The 19,962-nt window shown below is 38.2% G+C and overlaps 1 protein-coding gene across 1 annotated transcript in view; it reads left to right on the forward strand.

The window, feature by feature from the left end:
• The window catches only part of Atg4b (Autophagy-related 4b), a 156,831-nt gene that overhangs the window by 63,418 nt on the left and 73,451 nt on the right, over window positions 1–19,962 (forward strand). The gene's annotated exons all lie outside the window — the stretch shown is intronic.

Here is a 19,962-nt window from a genome sequence, read left to right on the forward strand (position 1 = left end):
GAAATCGTTTCTTCGAGGAACGGATAACGCGGGACTTTTATAACGTGATTTAATTACGATGCTCGTGGGACCACGTAATTTGAACGCATATTCCGGGAAAACATATTTTCCGGGAATGGATAATCGAGGTTCCACTGTAGTCCTTTATTTTAATTCTTCACTTATTTTGCTGTAGTGTTGTGACTTTTAAAGTGTTCTGAGGATGTCCAAAATATGACTAGCTGGTTAAAATCATTGTAATGATAAATTTAATGTGTTACTGATTGATCTTTATTTTCCTGACAAGGTAAATGTATAATTTTCCAGTCTAAATTGAAATATGAATAGTTATAAGCTGCACAGATATCCCACTGAATGATCTTAATAATGTTTCTTACAAACGATAGAAATCTTGCCATTGATCCTTTCACGGCCCGTACTTATAGACATGATACGGACTGTCCACGAGAAAGGCCGAGATTTTCTTCTGATGATGCAGAGCACAGAGCACGTAAAGAATTTCACCTTATTTTCTTGACACGGCATAAGCCTAAAAGCCTATACAGTATCATGTTGATAGAAATCTTAATTTAAAAAAAGGTCGATACAGTGAACATGTAGCTGCCACGGCCTATAAATCTAAAATACATTTTCTGTGAACATAAACGTTGCTCTCTTCTCAACTTGGCTGAAAGTATTATCAAAATTTGTTCTTTAGCTATTGTATCATCATCAGGGATGTTAGGGAACACAAACCCTTTTCTGCTGTTTTTATGTGGGCACAAGTATTTGACATCCACATCCCTTGAACGAATATTTCAAGCCAGGTCAAAACTGCCTCGTATGCTCTTTCTTCCTCAACTTGTATTTATAATCTGCAACAAGGAAAGCCTCTTCTTGCAACACCAAAACATCATTACCTTTATCGTTTGTTTCATCGCATTCATTTTCACTGCTGCTGCCAGCAATATCAATATCTGCACTACTTTCATCTCTGCGGATGTCACAGCCAAAAATCGACTTCCCATTAAGAACATTTTAGTTGTGGCGGTGGGAAGTAGCAGGTTGTTTTGGAGCGTGGCCGGAGGGTGACGAGCTTCCTTGAGTATTTCCTTCTTCCTAATTTAGCACTGATTGTTTTGTTTTTTTTAATGTACTTTCTGCACTTTATTTTGTAGGGTGAACCAAGGCATACCATACAAATCAAATGCTTTCCTATAAGACATTACTGTTGCTCCTCCTACACTAGGTATTCAGATTCAACTCCCAGGTCTCTCCCAATCATATTTCAATCCTTCTTTCTCCGCTATTTCTCATTGGTCCTAGCTTCACTTGTGTGTTGTGTGGTTTGGCCGAAGTTCAATTCCCTCCTGTCATCAGTTGACTGGGGTCTGGCCTCTATCTGCCCTTTTATTCTCGTCTTCCGTTCCTTCAGTTTGAAGTATGTTTTCAAACTCTCGTCTCTCTCGCAGGGTTAGTTTTCTTTTTTGTGACACTCTTCTGGGGTTCTACAAAATCTTAGATTTTTGTGCGCCTTTTTATCAAGCATATCCAATCGGTCCAGGCTTTGTCTCCTGCAGTTGTTTTACCGGGCAAGCAATACGCTCTTTCGTCTCTATACTATCTTAGCAATCGTTTATGACATGTAGGGATGGGTTTATGAGCTGTATTGTCATATGTCTCCCTGTCCGTCCTTTTTCACGCAGCATGAATGCATGTTTATTGCAAGAATACATTTAATTGCCACTAAACATCTTCTCTGAGTACTCAGATAAAAGATGATTTTTCATCAAAATCCAGGCCCTAATTTTATATTAGTAATAATAATATAATTATATATTATATAAAGCTTCATTCATTCATATCCTAAAGGCAAGGCCTTTTTGCTGCAACCACATTTGTCTCTCCTCTGCTGAGCGTTTCAGGTCAACATATTTTTTCAAATTCACACTGTCCATCACAGAATCCAGATACTTCTTCCTCAGCCTTCCTCTTCCCTTCTTACCCAGAACTTTTCCTTCCAGCGTAGTCATGAGGAATGTGTTATGCCGAAGTAAGTGGCCAAGGAATTTGGTTTTCCTCTTTTCTACAGTGTTGATCAATTCCCTTGTTTCGTCTATTTCCGCAAGGACCGTATTGTTTGACTTTTTCTCTGTCCAACTAATTTTCAGCATCCTTCTTCGTATCCACATTTCCATTGCTTCCAGGCGTTTTATATCCTGTTTTGCTAAGACCCATGTTTTGCAACCATACAACAAAACACTCCATACAAACATTTTGGCAAATTTTTTCTTAATTTTAATGTTAATGTTCCTACTTGTCAGAAGCCGTTTCTTGTTACTGAAGGCTTGTTTAGCTAGAACCATCCTCCTCCTGATTTCTGTGGTGCACCTGTTGTCCTGAGTGATAATGCTTCCCAAGTAGCAAAAATGACTTACTTCTTGTACATTTTCATCACACACCTTAATGTTTATTGGTATTTCCTCAGTTGATTTCTTGACAACTAATACTTTTGTTTTCAAGGTGTTCAGTTTCAGTTAAAACTTGTAGCATTTTATTTATTTCCCTCTCTGAATCTGCAAGTAATGCAATGTCATTGGCAAACCTTATACAGTGGATTTGTTGTCTGTTAATTTTAATTCGTTTTGTTTCTTGCTTAAGTTTTGATATGGCCTCCTCAGTGAACATGTTGAACAAAAATGGAGATAGTACACAACCTTATCTCACTCCCCTTCTAATGGATGCTGCCTTAACATTACCATTGATTTCTATTGTTGTGGTTTGATTTTTGTACAGGAGTAAAATGAGTCTTCTGTCCCTCTAGTCCAGTCATATATCCTTCATGTTCCTAAAGAGTTGTTTCCAGTTTATATTGTCAAAGTCTTTCTCTATATCCACAAATGCAATGTATGTTTTCCTGTTAACACTCACAAGGGAACATCGGCAATGGTTAAATAGCCGATCGCGATGAGACTTGGAAAACATATTGAGGTAAACGTAAAAATGTCGGCATCAATTTTGGGTGCCAACATTCATTAGAGCGTTAACTAAGGGGCCTAAAATTTGCGATATTTCAAATTCCGCACGATCAGCGATGAATAGCTGCTGGCCAATGATGTTAAGCCGGCACACTGCGTGCCTGGAGACACGCCTCTGCACCTCCTCCCTTCCCCACTCCAAGTGGTTCGCCACGGTACGTTTCCCTTCCCTGCGCGCTTGCCAGCTGCTTAGCTGTTCAACGGGACCGGCTCTATACTTTGCTTCTTTTTGTACTATAATTATTGAAATTATTGAAATCCTTTAAATAACGTTCCGTTTCACACATAACGATAACAAATAACCTAAACTAATATACCCATATTTTATTCAAATGTTATATTTTCATTTCTGCTAATACCGGTGAGTTGTCACATTCATGGGTACAATTCCGAGTTAAGTACCACCGGGTGTGGTCAAACGTGGGATGGGGTACCGCATCCTACCTACGCTTAAATTATTATTTACTTCTAAAACGCCTTAAATCACCCACCACTAAATAAATATCCCACCTTTAAACAACGTTAAATAGGTACCTTTTTATGTAAAGAAATTACGTGCCCGGGTAGAGGATCTCAATAAATGTAATGAGATTCGGTACCTCGGGATATCAAAACCTGGTTATAGGTCCAGATCTTCTTTTTATGTCCCCTTCCCCCACCCATTTCGTGTACGCTACCAATTGTGTCATAACAAAACGATATCGCGGACGACAACAACAACAACAATTATAAACTCCGAGTTTGAAACCACTGGTATTTTCCATTTGCGTACTCTGGTATAAGGAATAGGCCTATAGGTAGAATGTTTTATTGTGCTTGTACTGAACGATTTCTTTATGTTGTGCAGTGACAGGCACAAAACATTTCAATTGCAGCAGTGGTTGTCTAATATAAATAAATTTAATGCATAGGCAACTTTGATATGAGTATAACATGGAATGTAGTAAAGTTTGACATAATAAGAAAAGCCTTGAAAAATAAAAAAGATCTGCATTTATATATACAGTAATCACAGGCAGACCTGTAGTCTTACTTTTACCAGTACTTTTGCGTTATAGCTGACGAAGGTCTATGTATTCAACAAGTACCGATATTAAAGTATCGCACTACAGTCTTCTGGGTATAATGGCAGTTACGTACGCAAAAAGTTAAATGGCTACTGCACGAACTGGTACAACAACAAACAATTGCAAGGCAGCACAATACATTACATCGGGCAAACTCCCCGTCAATAACCGATAGTAAACGAAAACAATCTTTGGTCTATTCGAAACATTAAAAAAAAGAAGTGAAAAAAAAACAGAAACAAAACACAATTAACAACAGGCACCATACATTTCTTTGCTAATTGCTTTACGTCGCACCGACACAGATAGGTCTTATGGCGACGATGGGATAGGAAAGGCCTAGTAGTTGGAAGGAAGTGGCCGTTGCCTTAATTAAGGTACAACCTGCTTTGAAAATGGGAAACTACGGAAAACCATCTTCAGGGCTGCCGACAGTGGGATTCAAACCCACTATCTCCCGGATGCAAGGTCACAGCCGTGCCCCTCTAACCGCACGGCCAATTCGCCTGGTGCAGACGTTTTCATAAACATTTCAGAAAACGTAAACTGACTAATACATTGTGGAAATTACAAAGGAGAGATATGAGGAAGGCTGATAGAGTACGCAAAGTGTAGCACCGATTATTTTCAACAGCTACGAAGACGGGCAGGCGCGGGGAGAAGGGAAACGTGCGGTGGCGAACCAGTTGGAGTGGGGAGGGGAGGAGGTGCAGAGGCGTGTCTCCAGGCACGCAGTGTGCCGGCTTACCATCATTGGCCAGCAGGTATTCATCGCTGATCGCGCGGAATTTGAAATGTCGCAGCTTTTAGGCACCTTAGTTAACGCCCTAATGAATGTTGGCACCCAAAATTGATGCCATCATCTTTTTTTACATGTACCTCAATGTGTTTTCCAGGTTTCTTCGCAATCGGCGACTTAGCCATTCCGATGTTCCCTTGTCAGTCTTCTTTCTAGAATAGTTCTTAATGCTAGAAGAGCTTCTCTTGTTCCCTTCCCTGTTGTAAAACCAAACTGATCTTGCGATGTATATTGTTCAATTTTCTTTTTAATCCTGTTCTTAATTACATTATACAGTATTTTGGAGGCGTGCAATAGCAGTGTTAGTGTTCTATAGTTGGAACAGTCAGTAGCATTTCCTATCTTTGGTAAGGTAACTGTCCTACTTTTAGTAAAAGTCTCCAGGAATTTTGCCATTGTAATTGCATCTTGCAGTGATATTATACAGTTGTTGTTTCATTCTTTTTCCTATTCCCTTGAGAAGTTCTGCTGGTATGTCGTCCGGTCCGGTTGCTTTCTTGTCCTTTAATTGTTTTAGTGCTAGGTCAAATTCTTCCCATGTGATTATTGGGCCTATATTGTCTTCTTCCACCATCAGTTCAAGATAGTCTGGAAGTGCCATTACTTCTTCATCCTAGTACAGGTCTTCAAGATATTCCTTCCAGCTTACACACAGTTATTGGAGCCATAAAGACAGGTTACTAGTTGGCTAATAGGGATATTTGTCAAGTTTTAAGAGCCATATATGGCTTGTAAAAGATAGTCCAGAATGCCGAGTGAAGTCCGCAGAAATTACTAATTGTAAAGATTTTCCCCTAAAGTTTACTTCTGTGCAAAGGCCTGTTGATCAAGCACTAATTATGATATGGGTGGTGATGGTGATTATTGTATCAAAAGGAAGTACAACTAGGCAACCATCTTCTATGATCATGGTTGGGATGGGAAACCTAAAATTTTGGTCAGGGAAAAGTCAGGAAATGGTTGGGTTTTTTTTCCTTTTTCTTTTTTGCAAGTTCAGTGGACATTCTGTATACAGATGAATCATAATGCCTGACTTCATAATAATAATAATAATAATAATAATAATAATAATAATATGATGATCCAAAACTACCTGGAACATGACAATGCATACCCAAATTGTCTGGCGTAAATGATTTCCTGTTGTCACGTAACACATTCTCATATGATGAAAAAGTTCCTTCAACGGAACATGACGTCATTGGAGCGTAGTACATAGATGCTAAATGCAGCAGGTTGTAGGGGTAATTTTCCTGAATACTTTTCTCCCTGTAATACTGAATTGATGATTTTCATATATTCAAAACCAGGATTGCGTTGAAGAATCTTCTGCACCTTCGAAGAACATGTCACTCCCAATGGCCCAGGTATTTCTCTTCTGAAAACATTGCCAATGATATCCAGGGAATCTTTGAGTGGCAAGGTTGCACTTTCCAACTGGAGAATAGCTTCTGGTATAAAACAAAAATGTGTCTTAATATATGCTAGGGAAGTGACGAGGGTCAGGCATTAATAATTTTTACGTCCCTTTAAACCAAGCTTAATAACAAACTGACCAGTAAATACAGGCTGACTCAAATCAGTTGAAGATTGTGAAGACTACAAGTATGATGCATATAACAGAGTATAAACCTCCAATCATCCATCCGTTAATAATGGCGTATATCTCAATTAACGAAAACAAAACGGAAAAATACCGCAAGTTTAACCTTTTAACTTTTACTATTTTCGTATGAACATTGAAACTTCGATAAATACACTAACAGTGTTTGGAAAAATCAAGAATCAAACGAGAATTAGCCAAATCTTCCAATTTAATTGGCATATTTACTATGACTTGGACATCAATATTATGTTATTAATGTCTAGTCCATTAATGATACATTTTAATTGTCAAATTCTCTTGTTTACTTTTTAAGTAGTGACAACATTTTTTTCAATATTATGTAGTTAACGTCTAGTGAGACATTTTAATTATCAATATTTCTTGTTTACTTGTTAAGTGTGATGACATTTTGTTGTGTAAAACATTTTTAATATGCAAATTTATTGTAAATAGGACTCAGTGAATGACTTAACCTTGAGACAATCGTATAAAAGATGGCTGAAGATGCTCGATACAGCGAACGAAACATGTCCCAATTAACGTTTGTATTATAATGTCCCATTAGCACAATAAACATCTTATGTATTGAATTGTGTGGATAATAAATACAAGAATGTAAATAATAGTAGTAAGTTCAATATGGGTAAAAATATGAAATTGGTCTTATGCAAGAGGGTCATGCACTCAAGCGATTTCTTGGCCTTAGCGATGCAGGAAGCTTCTATTCTATCCAAGTAATTGACGGCATTTTTAATACCTTCTAGGTGCTCAGCATAGTAAATAGCAGCAGACAGCCAAGTTCCCCAGCGGGTAAGTATCGGCTCAGGTAGAAGAGGTGTTGTTGGTAGCTTTTCCTTGAACAACTGTATACGTGTTGCTTTTAAGAAAATTTTCTTGTTTGAAGAAACCACGCTGTTCACGTCACTGAAGTTCGTTCTAAACTCCTCCACAAGGCGGTGCAGGCCGTGGGCCAAGCATGTAACGTGTAACTTGCTCAGGTAGAAGGATTGTAGAACCTGCCCTGCCTTCAACATGTAGGCAGCACCGTCGGTCACTAACAAAAGGAACTTACTATCTTGATTCGCTGCTGGCCACAATATGCGTAAAGCATCTCTCACTGCAGAGGCTATTGTGCTGTGGTTAGTTTGTTCTATTTCTTTACAAAGAATTAGATGAGGGTTACCTGGTTCATTTTGATCCAGCTTACCTACTACCACATTCACAATGAAGCAACCGCAACTGTCAGATGTTTCATCAACAGAACACCAAATATAGTGAACGCCTATGTCTTCTCTTACTTCATCTGATGTCTTCTCTGGTAAACAGGATGCAAATAATTCTTCCTTAAAGTGAATTCATATACTGCGACCGCTGATGTCTCCTAAGGAATGCTTTCATGGTTAGCACGTTCCATGGGATGTTTTCAGACACCAAAGCCTGACATAGGTGAAAGTTTAAGTTATCTTCAGGCCTGCCAATTATGGAAGAAATAAACGTTTGCTTACTGTTACTGCTGGACTTATTTCTCCGCACTATGCTAGCTATGTGAGCAGCTGCAGATTTATGCTGCTCAAGATGGGATTTCTGCTTATAGTTAACCTGAAATTAAGAATCCAAATCCTAAGTACTCCTCAGTAGGCGAGCTAGGCTATTGCAATGCAGGTTTTAGATCAGTTACGGAAAACTTACTTCTTTGGAGCATGCCTGACAGAAGACTACTCGACCATCTGTAGCAATCCATTTTCTCAATAAGTGCGATTTAGGCATTGCTTTGCTATACAACAATTACGGTTAGAAAATACTGCAGGAACCATTCCCACACACTCTGCCGGCTGTACTCTCTGTGGACGACTGGAGGCAAAACTCTTTACGTTCCTCCTGACCTTCTGTCAGATGCATCAAGGAGCCACTAGATGTCACGTGTCGTGGGAAGCATGGGACGTGCTGCATTTAACAGTAGTAACCTGAACTATCTCTGTCCTACTGCTTGTAATCGCAGTGGAAATAATTTTACAATACACGGAAATAACGTTTTTTATTTGAAGAAGGTAAAACAGCTATTTAGGTTATTTTAGGTGCTAATCCCTCATTTAGGTTAGGTGCAATGGAATTCACATATTCTGCTCCAGGAAGTGTGAAATGAACAAATATATTGAAATTTGTGAATTTAATAGCAAGGGAAAAAATAGGTTAAAACGTAAAAATCCGGGCCCTACATATTATACTCGCAATAAAATTATACACAATCACATAAAACAATCATGTGGATTTCAGTTCACCACAGTAAAACATATATTTACAACAAATCAAATCAATAAATTGGCCTGGAGCACACGCACCTGTAACATCATGTCATTCTCACAAGTATACACGAAAGAAAACGCATACTGACCAAGCGAGACCACCGCCATTCCACGTTCATCGTTTCTCATGCATACTGACGCTGATTAACTGTCTGTGAATCTCAATTTATGCTCCCTCATTAATCTCCTCTAAGGGATTGCCTGGCTGAGGCAGTAAAGGCATGCTCAGTTCAACTGGAAGGACGTGGGTTCGATTCCCCGTCAGAAAATCGTAAAATTTAAGAAATGAGATTTCCACTTTCAGAGGTGCACATGGCCCTGAGATTCACTCAGCCTACACCAAAAATGAGTACCAGGTTAATTCCTGGGGGCAAAGGCGGCCGGGCGTAGAACTAACCACTCTACCCCAACAAGTGCTGAGGTTACAGATAGTGGAAGCCTTTACCTTCCACCCCTCCAAGGACCTTCATGGCCTGTACAGAGATGACTTTGCTTTGCTTTTATTAATCTCCTCTACTGATTTCCTAATTGTGCAACATCGTGCAAAGGATCAGAATGGCTATGATTACTCTCATATATAATTACTGTGGATATTCCCTACATATAGAGTACTATCTAAACGATACTGGGAGCTTTATTTCTCTCATCAGACGATTGCTACGTCCAGACAGAAAGTACATTTGAGAGGTCACGGGTTGCATTTTTTTGCTCTGGACTTTCACTCATCGATTTGTTCAGGTCTTTCACACATGTGCCTACACTCTAACACTGTGGCACTACCGTGTACATATTAAGATTGCGCGACTCAGTCAAGAAAATGAGACATTCGGTTAGCGTGTGCCCTATGTCTGAAAAAATGTTCTTCCAAAGCTCAACTGTATGAGGACAGTTATGTAATGTTAAAGTCTCTGCTGGAGATCGAACATAGTACCTGACTGCTAACAGACCAGTAAAATGTTACTGATAGATAAGAATGGTAATCATCCTCTGCACTCCTTTTTACCACTTTTTATCATTACTGTTGCTTCTCTTACGCTAGATATTCAGATTCAACTCCCAGGTCTCTCCCAATCATATTTCAATTCTTCTTCCTACGCTATTTCTCATTGGTCCTATCTTCACTTGTATGTTGGGTGGTTTGGTCCAAGTTTGATTTCTCCCTGTCATCAGTTGACTGGTGTCTGGCTTCAATCTGCCCTTTTATTCTCGTCTTCTGTCCCTTCAGCTTGAAGTACGTTTTCAAACTCTCGTCTCTCTCTTAGGGTTAGTTTTCTTTTTTTATGACACTCTTCTGGGGTTCTTTACAAAATCTTACATTTTTGTGCGCCTTTTTATCCAGCATATCCAATCGGTCCAGGCTTTGTCTCCTGCGATGTATTGTTTCGCCGGGCAAGCAATACGCTCTTTCCTCCCTATACTTTCTTAGCCATCGTTTATGACATGTAGGGATGGGTTTATGAGCTGTATTGTCATGTGTCTCCCTGTCCGTCCTTTTTCACGCAGCACGAATGCATCGGGTCTCAATATCTAACATGTTTATTGCAGAATACATTTAATTGCCACTAAACATCATCTCTGAGTACTCAAATAAAAGATGATTTTTCATCAGAATCCAGGCCCTAATTTTATAATAGTAATAATAATATAATTATATATTATATAAAGCTTACACACAGTTATTGGAGCCATAAAGACAGGTTACTAGTTGGCTAATTGGGATATTCATCAAGTTTTAAGAGCCATATATGGCTTGTAAAAGATAGTCCAGAATGCAGAGTGAAGTATGCAGAAATTACTAGTTGTAAAGATTTTCCTCTAAAGTTTACTTCTGTGCACGGGCTTGCTGATCAAGCACTAATTATGATTGGGTTGTGATGGTGATTATTGTATCAAAAGGAAGTACAACTAGACAACTATCCTCTATGATCATGGTTGGGATGGGAGACCTAAAATTTGGTGAGAGAAATGTTTTTTTCTTTTTTTGCAAGTTGAGTTTACGTTCTGTATACAGATGAATCATAATGCCTGACTGTGTAGTAATAATAATAATAATAATAATAATAATATGATGATGATCCAAAACTACCTGGACCATGAAATTATTTCTGAAGGAAAAGAGACCGCTCAGGGTTCCTACAATGAAACTGACAAATGAGTCAGTTTGGAACGGTATCAAAGAAGACTGTGCTTATGTTTGTTTTGTATACAAGAAGTTGCAGAAGAGAAATCTGACAACATAATTCTTTATATTGCTAAAGAAATTGAGATAATCTCTCTTTGAACAATATTGATAGATCTCACAAGCTTGAGAGAAACCAGAATGGGTGTCCATGATGTATAATTGTCATATTTTTGTCTTTCCATAAGAGAAACATGATGCTCACAAACAAAAGAGAAACTCAAGGGTTCAAATAAAACCATACTAGAGGATCTAACTCCAGCAAGGATCAGGCTTCTTCAGGACACAGTTGTAAAATTTACTGCTCAGAACATTTGGTCTAGAGATGGGACCATACATGTTAAACAAGGGAATCATAAAATAGCCGTAACAAACCATTAAGATCTGAACAGTGTTCATCAGCCATGAGTTAAATTTTTTTTTTTTTTTTTTTTTTTTTTGCTTTACGTCGCACTGACACAGATAGGTCTTATGGCGACGATGGGATAGGAAATGTCTAGGAAGTGAAAGGAAGCGGCCATTGCCTTAATTAACGTACAGCCCCGGCATTTGCCTGGTGTGAAAATGGGAAACCACGGAAAACCATCTTCAGGGCTGCCGACAGTGGGGCTCGAACCCACTATCTCCCGATTACTGGATACTGGCCGCACTTAAGCGACTGCAGCTATCGAGCTCGGTATTTAATAATCTAAGGACCACTGTAGCCAGTTCAGTTACCTTTATTTTCATAACTTTCAGACTGTTGTAGGTAGGTCAAGATACTAATTTTATATGTCTAGTAGGTACTTCTTACTTCCATATCTACCGAGCGAGTTGGCTGTGCGGTTAGGGGTGCGCAACTATTGGCTTGCATCCTGGAGATAGTGGGTTCAAATTGCACTGTTGGCAGCCCTGAAGATGGTTTTCCATGGTTTCCCATGGTTTCACATTTTCACACCAGGCAAATGCTGGGGCTGTACCTTAATTAAGGCCATGGCCGATTTGGGGCTGTACCTTAATTAAGGCCATGGCCGATTCCTTCCCACTCCTAGCCCATTTCTATCCCATCGTCGCCATAAGACCTGTCTGTGTCGGTGCAATGTAAAGCCACTAGCAACTTCCATATCTCATCATTTATTTAACTTTGAAATGGGCAGCATCATGTAACCAGAAAACAAATTACTATAATTTCAGCCTCCTCCTTTCACCACTGTTCCAGGTAGTTCATTATCCTGTAATTCCAAACCTCTCACCGAATATGGCTTATCAGCTCAAAGACGTTCTTTCACTCTGCCTTATACCCTACTTCTATACACACAGTTCATGTCAACGTACAGAATATTGTCCTGCATTTTCCAGAATTCTCCAAAATATTTTCAGCAATCTAGGTCATGTACTAATGATAATAGGCATAGAAACTCCAGACATTTCTTCTGAAGCCAAATTGATCTTCTCCCAACTTGGCTTCAACTTCCCTTTCCATTCTTCTGCAAATAATACGTGTTAAAATTTTGCAAGCATGAGATACTAAACTTATGGCACCTGATTTCTTGGGAATAGGTATAGCGACATTCTGTCTCAATTCAGATGGTACTTCTCCTGTATCATACATCTGACACATTATATGGAATAACCTTCTGATGCTGGTTTATCCTAAGGCAGTCAATAATTCTGCAGGTATGTCATTAATTCCAGGTGCCTTGTTCCTATTTAGGCCCCTCAAAGCTTTTTCGAATTTTGATCTCAAAATTGAGTCGCCCATTTCATCAGCATCAACAGCCTCTACCTGTTCCAGAACCTTATCTTCTACTTCTCTCCCTTAATACAGTTGTTTAATACTTGTATATTCCTGCCATCTTTCTGCCTTGTGTTCTTTCCCTAGAAGTGCTTTATCATCTGAGCTCTTAATATTCATAGACCTGGTTTTCCTTTCTCGAAAAGTATTCTTTGATTTTCCTGTATGCAGACCTAAATTTCCTATAACCATACAACTTTCATCATCCTTGCATGGGGCTGATGACCTAGATGTTAGGCCCCTTTAAACAAGAATCATTATTGTCACATCCTTGCACTTCTCTTTCAACCATTCTTCCTTAGCTGACCAGCGCTTTATGTCTACTTCATTCTTGAATCACCTGTATTCTTTTCTGCCCTCATTTTTTGCACTCTTGTATTTTTATTGTTTCCCAAACAGGTCTAATATCTTCAAAGTTCAATGATTCTTACTTGATCTTACCTTTCTTCCTAACATTTCTTCAGCAGCCCTACTGATCTCATACTTCATGACTGTCCATTTTTCATCTATTGTGTTGACGCAAGTGCGATAACAGGTATAACTTGAAAACAATATTCTCTCACCCATGGGTAACTAACACAAGTATGATGATGATGATGATGATGATGATGAGGAGGAGGAGGATTATTATTATCATCATCATCATTATTATTATTATTTTACAATGACTACTACTACTACTACTACTACTACTACTACTACTTGTATGTATGGCTGTGAAGTGTTACATCCTGTTAGTATTTGTATTATTATTACGATACGATTGCGTTGTGTGTGAGGTTAGGTCAAGAAAGTATTAGTATTATTTACGTAGTCCCAAGAAAGCCGGTGCTGACAGGTATGAAAACTACCACACTATTAGTTTATTATCTCATGCCTGCAAAATTTTAACACGTATTATTTACAGAAGAATGGGAAAACAAGTTGAAGCTGAGTTGGGAGAAGATCAATTTGGCTTCAGAAGAAATGTAGGAACATGTGAAGCAATCCTGACTTTACGTCTGATCTCAAAGGATCGAGTCAAGAAGGACAAGCCCACGTACATGGCATTCGTAGATCTATTTAACATTAAGAATTTCATTCTTCTGGTTCCGTATTGAATCAAGATTCACAATAAACAAAGCAAGTAATAAGATCCACCTTTTCAATACTATATATTACGTGAAAATTTTTACATTTCTGTTAAATCATCACGTTTATGAACTTTTGGTACCGGTTTCGACAAAACTATATGTCATCATCAGCCTAGGATAAATTATACAAAGACAATCAAATACGTTGTTCGTGACCCTATAATAATATCATAATAATAAAATTAGAAATATACATATTAAAACTAAAGTAATATTTACATGTATAAGCTGATAGCTGATAGTTATTAATACAATAGTGGTGTATTTAAAAAGAATGACATGTTAAAAAATTTTTTGTTTTTTTGCAGTAAAATATAATGATCAGCTTTTGATCTGTCGTATGTTAATCTGTTGAACAGTTTCATTAATTTTTAAAGAGGAGTTGTACTATGTTTGTCATGTTAATAGAATTAAACAAACACTCAGTCATAAGTTGTTCCTCATGAGTATATACACAACAGAATATTCTAATAGTGCTTCAACTTGGACTTAACAGAAGAAGAATTTTAGTACAATGCCCAATATAAGCAAGATAAATAAATTAAGTTTATATGTCACTGCAGGTTGATATTGACAAGCAAAGTGATTTATTGGAAAGTTCTTTTTTATCGGCTTGTCACCTTGTATGTTTGTTTGTCATATTAAGTAATATGGGTTGAACACTGTAAAACAGCTGAGGTTCTTGTTGAAATAGTGCTTGAAAAGATCTTGTCAGAGGTGCCAACTATTACGGATTGTTCGTAATTGTTATGGATTTCACCTCATCATTACGAAGTTACGGTCAAAGGGGACATTATTACGTAAAAGTTGACATTATCACGAAAAAAGTTTTCGACGGAAACAAAAGAAAAGGAAAAATGTTGAGTCCTTTCGAGCCTTTCTCTTAAATCGTCTTTATTTCAATGCTTGTGAGTTGGCAACGATACTTATTCGAACGTGACTTCTTTTCGCTACCAATAAGCGTTGTAAAATTCATTGTGAATGAAGGAGCTCAGGCGCTGCTCTTATCCACTACAAATCCTTCAGTAATGTTGTATTTGCTGTGTTAAGTGTACCTGACAGTTGACAGAAAGATTGAGAAAGAAGTGAGGCCTACATTAAGCACATCTGCACTGGTATCTCTTATGGTTCAGAAAATGAAAATGTCATCACAGTCAGAAGGGTGCTTCAAGAAAAACTACACTGAAAAGCAGCTGCTGTGTGAGAAACAAGCTACAAGGAATGTTTTATCACAGAACCAACAGGTTGCGTGCAAATGTTATTGTGCAATATGATATACTTTTGGATAGATTGATAGAGGGAAGGGCAAAAGGGGTCTCATTATCAAGAAGGAAGGAGTATGCTTTGGACTTGACTCGAAATTTTTTCGGGGGCGGAGGACGATTACTGATAATCCACTTCAAAGTTGCCACCTCTGTCTTATGAAGCAAGTTGTAAATACAGTGGTTGATCTAGAGAGGTCTTGAACCAAGACAGAACCTCATGTGCCAAGTTGATGGTAGGTGTGTCGGGGAGGAACTGCTCCTACCTAGGTGTTAATATACAGAAAGATCTGCATTGGGGTAATCACATAAAAGGAAACTCTGGCTCAGGCACACCTCTATGGAGGTTTGGACCTGCCTTCGGCAGAATACACACCTTACATAAAAGGGATTGTAAATAAAGTGTACAGATCTCTGGACATGATTATTATGAAGGTATTTAGGGGTTTTAGTAAGGATGTAAAGGAGAGAGCATATTAGTGCCTGATAAGACCCTGACTAGAATATTGTTCCAGTGTATAAGACCCTCACAAGGATAACTTGATTGAAAAACTGGAAAAGATCTAAAGAAGTGCAGCTCAATTTGTCCTAGGTAATTTCCAACAAAAGAGTACCATTACAAAAAGTTGCAAAGTTTGGGCTTTGAAGACTTGGGAGAAAGAAGACGAGTTGCTCTACTAAATGGTATGTAATACCAATACATACCATTATTGGTATGTTCTGAACTGTCAGTGGAGAGATGGCATGGAATGACATCAGTAGATGAATAAGTTTGAGTGGTGTCTTTAAAAGTAGGAAAGATCACAATATGAAGATAAAGCTGAATTTCAAGAGGAAAAATTGGAGCAAATATTAATTTGTAGGAAGGGGAGTTAGGGATTGGAATAATTTACCAAGAGAGATGTTCAATAAATTTCCAATTTCTTTAATATCATTTAAGGAAAGGCAGGGAAAACGACAGATAGGGAATCTGCCACCTCGGTGACTACCCTGTATGCATATCAGTAATGATTTGACAGACAAGTTGAAAGAAAAGAGTGTGAGGGACTGTTTCAAGGAACATGTTGCACAAGGACTAAATGAAAAGGCTGAAGGAAACACAGTAGAGGAAGAATGGACAGTCATAAAAAATGAGGTCAGGAGGGCTGCTGAAGAAATATTAGGAAGAAGGGAAAGATCAACTAAGAATCAGTGGATAACTCAGGACATAATAGACCTAATTGAGGAACGTCGAAAGTGCAAGAATGCAACAAACAAAGAGGGCAGAAAAGAATGCAGGTGATTAAAGAATGAAGTGGATAGAAAGTGCAGGACAGGAAAGGAAGAACGACTGTAGGAGAAGTCCAAGGATGTTCAAGGTTGTATGGTCCTAGGAGAGGTAGATGTTGCATACATGAAAATCAAGGAAACCTTTGGAGAAACAAAAACTAGGTATATGAATATAAAGAGCTCAGGTGGAAAACCACTTCTAGAGAAAGAAGACAAGGCAGGAAGACGGCAGGAACATATCCAACAGTTGTATCAAGGTAAAGGTATAGATGGTATGGTTCTGGAACATGAAGAGGCTGTTGATGTTGATGAAATGGCAGACACAATTTTGAGGTCAGAATTTGACAGAGCTTTGAGAGACCTAAATGGGAACATGGAACCTGGAATTGATGACATTCCTTCTGAATCACCGACTGCTTTATGAGAAACCAGCATGGGGAGGTTATTCCATTTATTGTGCAAGATATATAAGGAGAAGTGCCATCCGATTTTATGGAGAATGTTGTTATACTTGCTCCCAAGGAAGCCGGTGCTGACAAGTGCGAAAACTACCGCACCATTAGTTTAGTATCTCACACCTGCAACATTTTAACACATATTATTTACAGAAGAATGGAAAGACAAGTTAAAACTGAGTTGGGAGAAGATCAGTTTGGCTTCAGAAGAATTGTAGGAACAGGTGAAGCAATCCTGACTTTATGTCTGATCTTAAAGGATCGAATTAAGGAGGACAAGTCCACATACATGGCATTCGTAGATCTTGAAAAGGCATTCAATAATGTTGATTGGACCAAGCTATCTGAGATTCTGAAGGTGATTGGGATCAGATACCGAGAACAGAGAATTGTCTACAATCTATATAAAAGTCAGTTTGCATTGATAAAAGTTGAGGGCTTTGAAAAAGAAGCAGCAATCCAGGAAGGGGTGAGGCAAGGTTGCAGTTTGTCCACCCCCCCCTCCCTTTCATTGTTTATATAGAACAGGCAATAAAGGAAATCAAAGAGGAATTTGGGAAGGGAGTTACAATCCAAGGAGAGGAAATCAAAACCCTAAGATTTGCTGATGATATTATTTTATCTGAGACTGTAGAAGATCTGGAGAAATTGCTGAATGGTATGAACATAGTCCTGGGTAAGGAGTACAAGATGAAGATGAATAAGTCCAAAACAAAAGTAATGGAGTGCAGTCGAACGAAATCAGGCAGTGCAAGAAGTATTAGATTAGGAAATGAAGCTTAAAGGAAGTAGATGAATATTGTTACTTGGGCAGTAAAATAACTAACGATGGCAGAAGTAAGGAGGACATAAAATGCGGATTAGCACAAGCAAAAAAGGCCTTTTTTAAGAAAAGAAATTTGCTGACTTCAAACATTGATATAGGTATTAGAAATATATTTTTGAAGACTTTTGTCTGGAGCGTAGCATTGTATGGAAGTGAAACATGGGTGATAACTAGCTCAGAAAGAAAGAGAATAGAAGCTTTTGAAATGTGGTGTTACAGAAGAATGCTGAAGGTGTGATTGATACGTTGAATCACGAATGAGGGGATACTGAATCAAATTTGTGAGAGAAGATTGATTTGGCTAAATTTGACCAGAAGAAGGGATAGAATGACAAGACACACCTTAAGACACCCAGGACTTATGCAGTTGTGTTTTTGAGGGAAGTGTAGGTGGTAAGAACGGTAGGGGTATACTAAGGTATATGACATGCAGGTTAGAGGATGTAGGATGCAGCAGTTATGTAGAAGCAAGAAGATTAGCACAGGATAGGGTGGCATTTAGAGGTGCATAAAACCAGTCTATGGGCTGTTTACTCAAACAACAACGAAGGAGATTCGACGTACATTGAACGCGGACAGTAAGTGCTATGAAGATCGTAATTTATTATATTTTAAATTTACACAACTACTTATTACAGTCTATTACATAATTACTGATATTGTAAGCGTTAGTATACTTTAATTTAGACTGGATGGGGTTACTATAAGTACGATGTTTTGTCAGGTTGTCGGAAATGTAAAAGTTGCCTTTCTAGTTGCCTGCACACTATATCATGCTACAGTGTGTGTAACATCTCTAGATCGCACCCTACTTTGTGTTTCATAATGTTCTGCCTGTTACCGCAGCCCGCATTCTGTGTTCCCAGGCCTTTTATTTCCTTGCTAGTTCTTGTAACTTGATACCACTAATCTTCTTTTTCTTTTCCTACTGCTTTTTCCCACACTTGTGGGGTCGCGGGTGCGAACTGTGTGGAACAAGTGAATTTGGCCCTGTTTTTACTGCCGGATGCTCTTCCTGACGCCAACCCTATATGGAGGGGTGTAATCGCTATTGCGTGTTTCTGTGGTTGTTGGTAGTGTGGCGTGTTGTCTGATTATGATGAGGAGTGTGTTGGGACGAACACATACACCCAGGCCCCGAGCCAGAAGAATTAATCAGAAGCGATTAAAATCCCCGACCCTGCCAGGAATCGAACCTGGGACCCTCTGAACCGAAGGCCAGTACGCTGACCATTCAGCCAACGAGTCGGACAACTTGATTCCACTAATTTATATTATTAATTCTAAGACTAGGAAACAGATGGAGAACAGTGACTGACCATGTAAGACTGCATGGATAGAGTACACATAAACGATAAACATGGGTCCTAACTTTTTGGCTGCAGACATTGTCAGTGGTCGACACTCAATAAAAATTTATGGATAGGAGATTGTGGCTGGATAGTCTGGTGGTAAAAACAATTAAAATTTAACAATAACAAGGTGGACGTTTATTTAAAATAAACTCAAAAGAAAATAATTAAGTATCATTATTCTTGCAAAATTTTGTGAGTCAAGTCTTTAACAAATATTTCATAAATCTTCACTTGATGTCATTCTATACAATGACAGTTTTTGTTTTTCACTTCATGTCTCAAATTTTCTTGCTGGATTTCACAAGGTAGAATTTAAACTCCCATTAGTTTAAATCCAAACCCATCCTTTCAACAAAATTTTATTCTTCTCTTAACATGACAATCGGCTATCAATGTGAACAATATTTTGCTAATATCTCTTGTGTGAACAACATTAATTTTCTCTGTTACAAAATTCTTCTGTTTGTTAGGATTGAATTCATGAGAAATTGAGCTTTGGCCTCAATAATGATTAAGACAACATCTTATCACAATTTTGACCATGTAGTCCATAAATTTTATACTTATCTCCATTTTATACAGTTATATACACCAAATGTGAGGCTTATTTCCTCATTTCTACACTTCAATTCAATATAATCTTCCTATCTAATATTTACGTGTACAGGAATTTACTATTGCCTCTCCGAAATTAATTAATGCATTATTTACATTTCTGTAAGTTGATATCACAGTAGTGAAGTTTAACATTTGAAGGGTTGCGTCAGAGATAGTCATAAGCAATAAATACGCCTTTTTACATGAGAGCATTTTCAAAGCTTGATAATTTCCTAAAATCAGGAAATGCTTTATTATTGTCTAATATTAATATGAATAATTTGTTTGGTTTGTTATGCAAGAGTTTAAGTGGTAAGAGC

Source organism: Anabrus simplex, chromosome 2, assembly GCF_040414725.1.
Source record: "Anabrus simplex isolate iqAnaSimp1 chromosome 2, ASM4041472v1, whole genome shotgun sequence".
Classification (NCBI taxonomy): Eukaryota; Metazoa; Arthropoda; class Insecta; order Orthoptera; family Tettigoniidae; genus Anabrus; species Anabrus simplex.